Below are 13133 nucleotides of genomic sequence, written 5' to 3'. Positions count from 1 at the left end.
GTAAAGTTAAATTTAAGAATATACTTGATTTGCTCATACAAATGCATGTCTGAAATACTGTCATTTTAAGACGTAATCAGTGTACTTTCTTCTCACACCGAGTCTGTGAGATCTAGTCCGTATTTTACGCATCTCAGTTTGAATTGCCAGTGCTGCAAGTACTCAGCACCCTTTGCAGCTGGGGCTTCCGTGTTAGACCTGTGGGTGTGGGGAGTTAAGAGCACGAGGTCTGTAGAGGGGTGGACTTGTTTTATGTTGTCTCTGGACTGCCATCTTATTAGCATGTGGCCTTGGGGAGGTGATGTCCCCTGTCTGAGCTGGTTATCTGCAGAAGCGTGCATCCTCCCCTCATGGGCTTGTCGGAAGAACTGAATGAGTGGCTCACGCAAGGACTCAGCACAGCTTCCAGCACAGAGCATCGGTCGTCGTTTATATTGAAGCTGTGACTCCTTGAGTGACTACCAGGGGCTGGCTTGGTGCCAGGACCTACCCCCCAGCCCCTGGGCTGACCTTCAAGGTAGTCCACCTCATAGGCCCTGCCTACACAAGGGCCATGAGGGGCAGGGAGATGGGCCTGCGTGGGACAGGAGCTTTGGCAGGAGCACAGAGGAGGGAGTGGTAATCAGGAGAGGCTTCCTGGCGGAGTCGCGCCCCCCGCCCCCGCCCCGCCTCAAGCTCACCTTGGGTCCCTCGGCCTCCAGAGCCCTCTGTGGCAGCACTGGCGCCCCTGTGACTCCCGTCTGCTAACTCTTTGTCCTGTGTAATTAGTGCGGTGTGCCTCCCTCTTGTCTCTAATTGTGTTGTACAGCATGTACTTTATTATATCAGGGTATAATACCGTGAGGCTGGCAGTTATCTTGTTCACTAATTGTTTCGTGTGTCTGTCTCGTCTGCCCCGCCAGATTACCCGCTCCTTCTGAGCAGCCAGCGCTGTCTCCGTAGCTTTTTGTTCCCCCAGCCAGGGAGGGCTGGGATGGCCCAGGTTCGAGTCCTGCATCCCCCACACTGATTTGGTCTGGCTGCAGACAAGTCACTCTCCTTCCTCTAATGAACAAGCAGGGTGACACAGGGACATTTAAGCCCCATTCTGCCCTAACATCCTCTGATTCAGTGGATTTCTCTCCATAGGTTGAGCTTCAGTGTGCCCAAGGTGGTGCATGGTCCTTCTTGGCCTAACAAGTAAATACAGAGCATCCGTGAAGTGCCAGCTGTTGGGAAGATCCTGGTGAATGAGAAGATTTCTACCCTCAGGGTGCTTACAGTTTAGAGAAGGGAACGGATTTAAAGGAGTAAAACTGTCAATATTGTATTTAATCAGACTTGTGATCTGCATTCATTTAGTGGATCTGAATACGTTGTGTGCAGCCTTGCCTTTTACTAAGCACTGGAGGGATGCCCTCACGCTTACCAGGTGGAGGGGAACACAGACACCCTCATGGGAAGATGTCGTCATGCACGTGGGGAGGGGTTGGGGCCCCTGCAGGGGGGTGTTGACATCTCCTGCCCAGAGTCCTCTCAGAATCCAGAGAGCGAAGTACAGAGTTGGAACCCCCTTCCCTCCCGTGCTGCGCAGTGAGGCTGGCTGGGGTGGGACCCCCATCCCTCCCGCGCTGTGCGGTGAGGCTGGGGTGTTTGTGCTGCTGCCTGGTATATATGATTTGGGGGAGGACACTAAACACAAAGCAGAGGAAGGTGCTGCCCGCGGGCGCCTGGGAGCAGGGGGCGGCCCGCGAGCACGCTGCTGGGGCACCCTTTATCATCGCAACACTGCGGCAGAGGCCCCGGAACCCGGGGTGCTGACGGGCGGGGGATGCTGGCTTCCCATCTGCTCGGCCTCCTTTGGCTCTGAATGGATTAGTTCTGTTTGGGTTGGAGCTTACCGTTGTGTGTGTTTTTCATCCCCCTCCCATTTGTTCTCTCTCCCTGGCCTGAGCGCCCGCTCAGAGCGGCGAGGGTCCTGGCGCGGGCAGGGAGAATTGTGAAGTGGCCATTATTCAAGCAAGAAAGGGAATAATTGGAGTTTGCGTTCTTCTGGGCTTCTATGGAAACTCGGCTGGGGCTGGGGGTGGGTGGGGGTGAGGCCTCAGGAGAGCGAGAAGGTGGGTGTCACTGTAGAAACTGGGGTATAGCATGGTATGTGTGTGCGTGACCCCGCCTGGTGTGGGGTGCCCCTTAGCTGAGTTGGTGCTGGGAAACCACAGTTGATCTGGAGTGGTGGTGGTGGTTCTCACAGATGGGGCGTCTGAGCGGCTCCGATTCATACCAGAGGATTCTGGTGAGGCTTCTGTCGCAAGCCACTGTTGGCAGGGAATGGGTATTACGGGCTGTGTGATGTGGGAAAGGATTCCGTGTGGGCCTGCTGCTGACCTCACCAAGCGCCCTCTGTCTGAGCCTGTTTTCCTAGTCTATCTAAAGTGGGGGTGGTGATTGCTATCATGCAGGCTTGCTGAGGGGCAGAAGGTACGTGTGTAGGAGAGCTGGTACCACCCGGCGGACACGGGAAGTGTGCAGTAGAGCCTAGGAGGACCCAGGTCTTCATGACACTCCGGGAACACTGGGTTGCTGGGGCGTTGGGAATGCCCGTGGACCCTGCTGGATTTCTTGTTGGGCTCAGGGAGCTTTTGCAGGTAAAGCAGGCTTGCGGGGAACCAGCACTGGCTTTATACGTCCTCTTTGAAATAGAAGGTCCGTCTCTCCCATCGGTGGTCCCTCAGTCTCCACTGGGAGCCCTGCTGTGGAATGGATGTTTGGGGAGAGAGGGGTTGGGGGAGGCAGGGGAAGCGACCGCAGTCTTGGCCTTTCAGAGTCCACATTCTAGCTTAGAATCAGAATTTCACACATGTGGAACAATTAGAGAAAAATAACAGATGGTGTCTGATCAGATGTCAGCGCCCCAGACGGCCCCACCCCCCAGCCGAAATAATCCTCCTTTCTCTGGGATCCCGGAGCCGGGCGCAGGCCTGGGCTGCGCTGGTGTGTAATTGGTCGTTAGTGCCATTAGTTGTGCAATAGCGCATGTCTGTTGAGTGCTCCACATGCTGGGTCCTCTCCTCAGTCCTTGCTTCTGTGTTGGTCCAGCAAACGCTCAGGGCACTTGAGCCAGCCGTCTCCCCTCAGGACCTCCAGGCTGGCCTGTGCGTCCCCTGTTGCTGGGCTCCGGAGCCCTCGGGCGGCTCTTCTTGTGCTGCCTGTAGGCCTCTCTGACGCCCCACTTTCTTGGATGCTTGGTCCTGGTGGCCGTCTCCTGAGTTGGGTCTTGCTGTAGGAGCTTTTGGCTTACCTAGAGGATGAAGATGAAGAGCCTAGCCAGCCACAGTCCAGTGCGGCTGACCAGTGGTGTGATGTCGACACTCCCCTATCCTTCCTGAGCCTCCCTTTTCTTGACTTTAAAAAGCTGGGATTGGAGTAAGCAGTGTTTCTGGTGTTGGTTCTGAGACTTCAAGTTTCTTTTGGAAGTTGTGTTAGCCTGAAAATGCCTTTGGTGTGCTGGACCTTTAGCTGGGCCTGGGGGGTGCCTCATAGACCATTTGCCTTCTAGAATCTGATGGTCTAGTGAGAAAAATGGATGTAAGCAGATGCTCATGGTGCTGCAAAGGGTCCCATCACTGGATATCCCAAGAGAAGGCCCTCCTGGCTCGACCCAGAGGGCTTCCTGCATGCGGTGGCTTTTTCATGTGGGTCCCCAAGAGAAAAAAATAGGCGGAAGATGGTGACTGAAAAGGGAGTGTGACGAGCACTGCAGAGTAGGGGCTCCCTGGCGATACAGTGCTTAATTCTCCATACTTCCAGTGCAGGGGGCACAGGTTTGAACCTGGTCGAAGAACTAAGATCCCACGTGCTGCGTGACACCACCCCCCCCCAAAAAAAAAAAGTAGAGAGCATTCCAGGGCAAGGGAAGAGCCTGTATAAACACTTGGAAGCTTGAAAGACTTGCCATGTTCAGGAAGGAGGGCCTGTGGAGGTGGAGCTGAGTGAAGGGCCCAGGGCAGCGTGCAGCCTGGAGCAAAGTCCTCTTGGGTTGTGAGCCTGCCCATGAGGTCTGCTTGGGGACAGGAAGAAGGACAAGAGAACGAGGAGGGCAGATCCACGAACAAGGAGGCTGGCACACTGGTCCAGGAGCAAGTCCAGTGGAGCGATGGGGAAGACATGATCTGGGTGTTGTGTGGAAGCTGGGACTCAGCCTGGCCTATTGAGACCTGACACAATTGGGAGGTTTGCCTGACCCCCTTGACTGTCACACATTTTCCTAGTAATTTGGTGCCTTTGCTTAGGGGTGATTTGCCTCAGCCTGGATTTGCTGAGGATACTGGCCGGGGGAGGGGGAACCCACCTCTATCCAAATTATCCAGAGAGTGAAAGCATGGTGGCATGTGGAGCGCTCTGACCTGGTCCTGGGCGTGTCTGTCTCTTTCTGTGAGCCTTCATTTCTCTTTGGTGAAGATGGCAGGGGCGGGGGAGGCATAGGACCGGTGCCTGCAGTGTGCTAGCCCGCCCCCATGACTGCCGCCTTTGTTTCAGGGGTTGGAGGATCACGCAGGGCAGGGTGGCTCATTCTTGGCAAGTGGAGTGGAAAATGCCAGTGTCTTAAAGCTAGTCCCAGAGGGGTGGGGATGGGTGTGTGTGTACTCGGCTGGGTGTGCCCCCGAGCATCTCCCTTGGACAGGGCATCTGTGCTCGCCCAGCCTGGAGACTGCATGGAGTTCCTTTCCTTCTAAGATCTCATCTCATCTTCCTATTAAACATTAATGATAAGTGATCACTAACCCTCAGGAGGACCGAACCCCCCATACGTTGGGCAGATATTGCCTGTGTGTGTGGTCTCCATGCATGTCCTTGACCCAGCGTGGCACCTACAACAGAGCAAAGCGTGTGTGTGTGTGTTTTGTAGTTGCTACTTTGGAGACACTGCAGAATTTCTCATCACTGCCAAGTTACTTCCTCGAGATATATTTAGATAGTGCGAGATGAGCGAGAAGTGGGCGACGTGTATTTGCACAGGGATGTTTGCACACGTTGACCGTGGTGTTTTTGGAGCCGATGTCCACGAGCTGGCTCCTTGCTCAGCCCCTGTCACACTCTCATCGGGGAAGGGCTGTGAGTAGCTTCTCTTGGGGATGGGGTGGGTGGGGAAAGCAGGGGTGGCAGGACAAGTCTTCCGCGGCCCTCTGCCTTCTCCCTCCCATTGAGGATGAAGTCAGGGATGAGGGCTTCAGGAAGAGTTCGAGGAGGCAGCTGGGAAGCCCACACTCTGCCCAGAGGGGTTGCTGTCTCCTGCTGTGGGGTGGACACTGTTATTGCACCCTGATAAGATGGATATAATTACTTGGTTGTTTATCTTTATTGGAAGTCATGGAGACTGTGTTGGCTCCCCAGGATGGGGTGGGCAGGTCTGGCCCTGCACCCCTGCTCTAAGCACTTTCTCCCACTTCCTTCCTTCCTGCCCTCCTTTGCAGTGTGCCCCTCTCCTCTGAGTTTGAGTGTGTGCCATCCATATGGCAGCGTGGCGTGATAGGGCCTAGAGTGGTCTGACTGCAGCCAGGGGGCCTCGGGTCCAGAGCGGTCTTCTCTGGCCTCCCCAGACCTAATCAGCTTACAGTGGGGCAGGGCAGTGCTCTTCTGTTATTAAATTCAGAGCTGTGGTCTGCATGATGGAGGCAGCTTTAATGAGATTAGAAAGCTTAACCGAGAGGCCAATTAAATCTGGGCCCGTACCTGTTTGGGCGGCTGTCTAAGCCCCGACCTGCATCCGGAGGCTTTCTACAGGCCTCCTGGGAGCCTGGCTGCGGAGGGTGAGGGGTAAAAGACGCCTGCCCCTCTAACCACCCCTGGACCTGGGGCTGCTCAGGGCAGAGGCAGAACCCAGGAGGAGTTTTCTGGGACATCTGATCCTGGAGTTCCCCAAAAACTGGATCCCTACAGGCTTTCTGCAGCCTAGGGAGGGTGGTGACTGGGTGGCTGGCAGAACCGCCAGGTGATTCTGATGTGCAGCGAGGTTTGGGAACCAAGCATTGAATCCACCCGTTGTTTTTTTTTTAATAGACAGGGGAAAGGGACTCATGGGGCAGCCTGCCAGGGCCTGACTCCCAGCCCCGTGCCTGTATCCCTGTAGTGCCCTCCTTCCTTCCAAGCCCCTTGGGTTGTCAGGAAGCAGGGGATGCAGTTGCTGTTCCGTTCACGCCCAGTTTTCTATTTGTTTCTTCAAACTCCTGTGTCAGGCAGGCCAGGCAAAGAATGGAGACTTCCCATTTCACAGATGGGCAAGTTAAGGTTGAAGAGACCTGCCTCACACTGGTACCATCACTGGAAGGCCTGTTTGTAAGATTAGTCTTTCCCTTCCATGACTGGGGTCTTCCTTTTGGTTCCCACTGGAGGGGATGCAGTGTGTTGGTGTGTGATGACGACCCAGCCAGGAAGAACTGCGACCTTGTAAAGACACTTAACCATCGTGGTCTTCATTGGCAAGGTGGGTCAGATACGGAACAAAGGAGCAGGCTATCGAGAGGGCTAAGTGAGACCAGCTTCCTTTCCATGTCTGGACAATGTGTGGTGGGTTATTTCTGTTCCTGGAATGCGGAACTAGCAAGCTTTGGGGGACAGTGATGGGAGGGCTGAGAGGCTCTACAGGTGACCAGTGCCCCACCTAGTCCACACAGGGCATGGGACTTCCTTGGTGGATAAAAAGTGGAGAGAAGGGTTTAGAAGGAGTGTCCATTCACCAAAGTAATTATTGACCACCTGATTGTAAGCTGAGCACTGTTTCTGGGGGACGCAGAAACCTTACTTTCATAAACTCTGGGAAGCAAGGCAAAGTTATTGCCATTTTCTAGATAAGACTGCCTAGGGATGATGTCTTGGAAGACTCAGGTCTCAGACCTTTCCTACCCTCACCCTAGGATTGTGAGGCTGCGGCTAGGTCTGTTAGCAGAGAAGCTGGGGGACTCCTTCCTGTCCTAAGGTTCTAGGTTCGGGTTTTCTGGAGGCCTGTGGATTACCTGAAGCTGATTTAAAAAACTCCTATCTGCAGTGGAGAAAACCAGGCCACAGCCTCAAATGCAATTAGATAAAAATAAAAGAAAACCAGACTGCTTTAGACCAGATTTGCAGCAGAGTGGGGAGTTTGGTCATCATCCTTCAAGGATGGTCCGGTGATGTCTATGTGGCTTACACATTTCAAGCTAGGAATACAACTAAGATTCAAAATCAGGTCTTTTCCAAGGTTTCCATGTTTCTCTTCTCCAATGATTGCTTGAGAAGAGGAACATGGAGACTCTGGGAAGATAAGGCCCCTCTTTGTCCCTTTTGACATTTGGATTTATGAGAGTATGTTCTGTTCTTTAAAGTTACATCTTTATAAAGGAGAAAAATGAAAAACATTTCCCAGAAAAGCCAGGCCTAGCTTTGTCCAAAAGCTGTCTTACAGCCCCCAGTCATTCAGTGACTTCTGATTATTGGACATAGTTAATATTTGGATTCTACTTTTTGGAACCAGTGGTCCTGCAGGGAGATAGCTTTGTCCATATGATAAGGCCAGGTAGAAAGTGTTGTAGGGTTTACAGAGTTTTACGTTGACTTGGAAGAGGAAAAAAGTCATCCTGCCCAGTGTCCAGGGCAACCTGAGGGATGGATGGGTAGAGGGACTAGAATGGCAGAAGCCAGCAGGGAGGTGGGCATCCTGGGTGGAGGGATGTCTTGTGCAGAGGCTGGGGACCAGCATGTGCTTCTCAAGGTTGAAGCTGGGTGTCCATGAAAAGAGGGAGGGGAGAATGGGTGGAGGAGATGAGCTCCCAGCCCTTCCGTTATCTCCTTGTTTGCATTAACTCATGCCAGCTCCAGGAAGCTGTTGTCTTATATCGGTCATGCCAGCTCCAGGAAGCTGTTGTGTTATATTGGTCGGGGCATGGGGCGGGGGAGCATCTCAAGATGGGAGTGAACTGCCTGCCTCTGAATTAGCCAGGGAGCTGGGGAGCCCAAGCTCCTCCCCTCAGTCCTGCTCTGTCTGCATTACCGTGGCAGCCCTTGGGTAGGAGTTTATTGGAACGGCTAACGTTCCATCTCAGCCATCTCAGCCCTTGTTGAGAGGGTTGCAGGTAGAAGCAGGTATCTTCTAAAATTGAGTTCTAGCTCATGAACCTACTCAGGGCCTTCCATGCTTGCTCTGTGCTGGGAAGCAGGGACATAAGAGGTGGGCATAGGTGGATGAGTAGGAGTTCTATAGGTAGATAAAGGGATATAGGCAGATACAGGGAAGGTGGCAGGGGAGCTTGTTGAGCAGAGAGAGTTAAAGTAGCACGAACGGTGTCCTGGGGGGCCTGAGACTTGCTTGTTGAAGGGCTGGAGCTGTTCTCAGGACATGGTAGACAGAACAGGGGTATGACCAGAGGTTCCTGCAGGCTCAGAGAGCCTGGTCATTGCCCACCCTCCCCTTTTTCTCAGCATCTTATCTTTCTCTTCTCTCTGCCTCTCTCAAGTTCTTTCAAGTCAAGTAAGGAGTTGAATCAGGGAGAAAGAGGAGGATGCATTCTGACTGAGTGAGTTCAAGGCTTACTCTGGGCCATGTCTCTTGATTCCAAGAGACATGTCTTTTTTTAAATCTATGATTCGGAGGGTCCAGCTGCAAAGGGCAGTTGTCAGATTGGCAGTGGATTCCTCTATCTATGGGGTACATTTTCTGGGGCACAGGAAGGCATCTTAGGGGGAGACCTCTGCCTTGATGTCTTTGTCAGCTTCTGCCCAGGCTCAGGAGCACCGCCCCCCACCTCTGCCTGTCCTCAAGCCCTGGAGGTAGTAGGCATGTTCTCTGGCCCCTCTAAGAAGCTTATGGAAAAAGTTGCTCCTTGGGCCAGCGGAGCAGACATCTACCTGCATGGAGGCTGAGAACCAGAGCGTTCAACCTGTCTTGAGAGTGAACAGCAGACTCTGCTTTGGAAATGAAAGGGAGGCTCGACCACCAGGGCTGGAAGAGGCAACTAGGTCTTAGCAACTCATAAAGACTCCTCAACTCATACATGATCCTTTCACTGCACCCAGCCCCCTGGCCCCAGGCTTGACTTCCGTCCAGTTGGGAATGAGACACAGTAGCAGTTTAACTCTAGAGACTACCTCACTCTCTTGCATTTTTTTGTCTGTCTTGGAACTAAAGATGCTTTGTCTAGATGTTAGCTTAAGCTGTCTCCACAGCTGTCTTGGGAGAGGAGGTGTAACCATGATCTCATTTTGCTGACCTGACCGTTGACTCCAGAAGAGGCCACCCAAGTCATCTGCCAGGAGGGCGGAGCCGCATCGTTGCCCAGGTTTTCTGAACACCCAAAGCTTGGATTTCACAGGCAGAGGAAACAGCCTGTTCTAAGATGTGTGTGGGCCTAGTGGGGCGTGCGTGCGTGTGTGTGTGGCGGAGGTGCTGTGTTTCGAGGGGAGAGGGTAATTGTATGAGTTAGCTAGTCTTGCAGTTTGACCTTGTAGACATGGTGACTATTCTTGATAAGCAGAATTTCTGCAAGAACTTTATTCATCCAAAAAATATTTACTGAGCCAGCACCTTCTCTATGCTGTGCACACCATTCCTGCCCCCATCCCTGTGAAGGCAGCTGGCTAATTTAATAAGAAATTAACTGTCAGATGTGACAAGTGCTGTGATGAGGAACACACGGAAGATGAAGAGGTTTTGCCCAGGAGGAGAGAGTGAACGAGAAGTTCCAGAGAGATGGACCAGCCTCCGCAGAGGGATAGTTGGGCATGTTCATCAAGTAGATTTGGGTGAAAGAAAGGCCTTGTAAGCCAGAGCGTACTAAACATATGTAATAATAATAGATTATTCCTTCTCTGATAGACTTAAAGAATCTAATTTGTTGAACCCTGATGAAGGTCCTTCATCAGAAAAGACCTTCCTTTGTGCTTTCAATACCATATGGATTGATGGGGAGAGTAGGGGTGGACCACTGGGAAGTCCCTTGGATGGGTCAAAAGTCTAAGTAGATAAGGTCCTCTGGTCCCTCGGAAGCCTTTGACCAGTCAGGTCATCTCTGGTTCTTCCAGGCTGGGCTCCTGGCCCCGTCCCACTAGCAGGTTTCTTACTAGGATCCTAAAGGCCGAGTGTGTCCTTGGGTGCTCCGGAACCACTGTGGCAGGATGCTAACAAGAAAGCCCTGCTTGTGTGCCTGGTAGACCCCCAGCAGCATCTGTGGGCCTCTTTGTGATGACCTCCAAAGGGCAGCCCTGCCTAGCCCTGCAATGGCTCTGGCAAGACCTCAACAGGCTGTGGAACAAGCTTGCAGACTGGGCTGTGTCAAGGACTGAAGCAGCCTGGGTCTCAGTCCATGCCTGACCTACGTCTTCAGCCCCTCCACATGACTCTTGGGGCAAACTGAATAGCCTGCCACCCTGAGAGGGCCTCTTGCATGCCCGCCAGAGTGGGCCCTGTTCTAGAATGCTGCCAGGCAGTGAGGGATGTGGTGTGTCTTTGAGGGGCTTATTGTTGTGATCACAGAATTTGAGTCAACCAGACTGGCTGAGTTTGGTTCCTTAGGGACACTGGCTACCAGAGCTGTTACCGTTCCCGCCTCAGAGATGCAGACAGACATGTGCACACACAGACTTGCCCAGAATCTGTGACCTCGTGAATCCTCTTGTCGAGGGTGTTAATGTTTTTGTAAAATGACTGTCCTAGTCCCCTCATCTCAACACCGCTCCCTGAGTCTGCTCAGCACCCCAGGGCCTGGGAGCAGGGTGAAACCTGGGACCTTTTCTACAGCCCCATCCAGTGCAGCAGACCTTTGTTGTGTACCTACTGGGTGCCTGATCTAGTTCTGGGAAGGCTTCCTGCACCTGCTGCATTTAGGCTTGAAGGACAGGTGGGGCAGCAGGGGAAGCCTCAGGGAGGGCTCACTCCCAGCAACTGGAGTCTTCCCAAGAGGAAGGATCCCTAGTTGACAGCAGCATCTCAGGGGGTCAAGGCACTGGGTGGAGGCAGAAGGGACTGAATTCTGCCCACCCTGGACCCTACTGTTTTGTAAACGAGGCACCCAGGCAGGGAGGAGGTTGTCCTGTTCTCAGTCACCTAGTTAGTTTTTTGGAGGTTGTCATTGAGGCTGAGCTGCAGTACCTCTTTGTGTTACCTAAAGAATTTGGTCGAGGGGAAGGAATGTGGACTCTGAAGTCAGGTAGACCTGGGTTCAGGTCCCAGGGTGCTGCTTCCCGGCCTATGGAACTGTAACATAGAGATGCTAATGCCACCCACCCCCCTGGGGCTTTTTGAGGGGATTGGAGATAAGTAAGAAAGGGCCAGGCATTAGGAGGCACCTGTCTTGTCATCTGTTGCTGTCCTGTCATTCCTGTGGGCAGTACAGGCAGAGGGGGAGGTGTGGCCAGAGCGTGCCATCTCCCCTGGCCGGAGCCCTCTGCCTGATGTCATGCCTCGTCCCTGTGTCCTGGAGGGCCCAGCCGTGGGCCCAGCTACTGGTGACCTCACCTGGCAGATGCCCAGGAGCCCTCAAGACGAGCTTCTCCACCTTCTGTCTGTATCTTGGGCAGCACGACACTTGTGCTGGAGCAGGCTGACACCTGGGCTTCAGCAGGAGAGCCAGCAGTGCAAGCCCCCCGTCTGACAGCTGGGCGTGGAGGGCTGTCCGAGTGGACAGCAGTGGATTCTAAGTGCCCGGCTGCTCATGGCGTTGTTTGGTTCAATTTCCTTTGCGTTGTGACCTACATCATTCCTTATTTGCTAAACCCTCTGAGCAGGCAGCAGTAATAAATCAATTAATGACTCCGATGAATCGTTTAATGGCTGACAAAATAACAGCAAGGCCAACAGCTTGCATCTCTCCAGCGGTACCCAAGGACTCTGGTCGACCAGGGTGGGGGACGAAACAGAGACTGTTAGCTAAATGAGCGCAATTAATACGCGCTTTAAAGGCTTAGGCGGCATCTGTTCGTGCAGCCCATGCGCCTGCATTCCTGGCTCCTTCGTTTGCACCCCCTCCCCAGCCTGGTGTAAACTTCCCCGGTTGGATGTCAGGGGACCTGGATGAGATTTTCAGGCTGTGCACCTTATCCTGTATGACGAGCTGAGCTGAGGGAAGGTGACTGTCCCCCCTGAATCTGGTGCCAGTGAGCAAAGTGTGTGCCCCCTTTCTTGAAAGGTGTTCTGAGGGCCATCCCTTTCATGATTTCTCTTAAACTTAAAAAAACGGAAGTTTCTAAAGTGGGTGGGTTTTTTGTTCTGTGCACACCTCAGTCCTGGCAGGATTAAGTTGTCATTGCAACTGAGCGTGTGTGCAGGCCCATGCCAGGGAATTTTCCACTTCGCAGAAGCAACTGCCAGTGTTCTTGTTAAGAAACTGTCACTGGCCTACTATGACATGTTTGCGGTTGTAAGAGGCTCCTTTAAGACAGTGGATGTGGGTGGGTGTGTGGGTGTGTGGGTGTGTGGGTGTGTGTGTGTGTTTTGCTAATGGTGTAAACCAGGGTCTGAAGCTCATCTCTCTTTAAGAAGAAAATCAGCGTTGTACAAACAGCGTGCTGTTGATCCACTCCACGCTGTTCATTTGCAGGGGGCACGTCTCGCCTTTAATCTCCCTTGTCTCACGTGTACATGCCTAGGACCCATGCCCTCTGCTGTGCGGCTCAGCTGGGGAGATGTTTGCACATGGGGAAGGGCACCCTGGCTGGCATCTACAGTATAACCAGGTATTAATTACATGGGGCTCCACCTCTTACCCAGATGATGCCCTTTGATCCAGTTCACGGAAGAAGCGAGTGCTTCCTGGGTTGGATGGGCAGGGCCTGGTGGGATGGTGGCCACGAGCTTCTCAGCACAGAGAAGCCAGTTGCTCTTCCTCTTGAAAATGATCTGACTGGGGTGCCTTTCTTTGACTTTTTTTTTTTTTTTTTAAAAACGAGAGAGGCCGCTCCTCAGAAGACTGGGTTCTGCCCCACCAAGGATGCTGTCTTCTGCTGGCCCCCACCCTTCCCACGCCCCGGCCTGCCCTGTGTTCATAGAATCATACAAAGCAAACTCGCGTGTCTTCCACCTGGTGCTGTGTTGCTGGCTCAGGAGTTTGAGTCCCTTATCTGAGGAGTCATATTTGGGTTCCCCATACCCCTGTTGAGGGTAGAGGCCTCCCTGTAATAGATGATGA

General features: G+C 53.1%; 1 protein-coding gene across 12 annotated transcripts in view; it reads left to right on the top strand.

The window, feature by feature from the left end:
* Nucleotides 1-13133, top strand: part of SSBP3 (single stranded DNA binding protein 3) — a 165889-nt gene that overhangs the window by 94081 nt on the left and 58675 nt on the right. For 2 of the 12 annotated variants that reach the window (XM_042248450.2, XM_042248431.2), the window contains exon 1: nt 2423-4212. The exons of the other annotated variants lie outside the window; for them this stretch is intronic. The gene's annotated coding sequence lies outside the window, so the exon portion shown is untranslated. Of the gene's footprint in view, nt 1-2422; nt 4213-13133 lie in introns of those variants that run through there. 12 annotated transcript variants of the gene reach the window in all.

This window comes from Ovis aries, chromosome 1 (genome assembly GCF_016772045.2).
Source record: "Ovis aries strain OAR_USU_Benz2616 breed Rambouillet chromosome 1, ARS-UI_Ramb_v3.0, whole genome shotgun sequence".
Taxonomy (NCBI): domain Eukaryota; kingdom Metazoa; phylum Chordata; class Mammalia; order Artiodactyla; family Bovidae; genus Ovis; species Ovis aries.
This window is presented reverse-complemented; position numbering and strand designations above follow the sequence as displayed.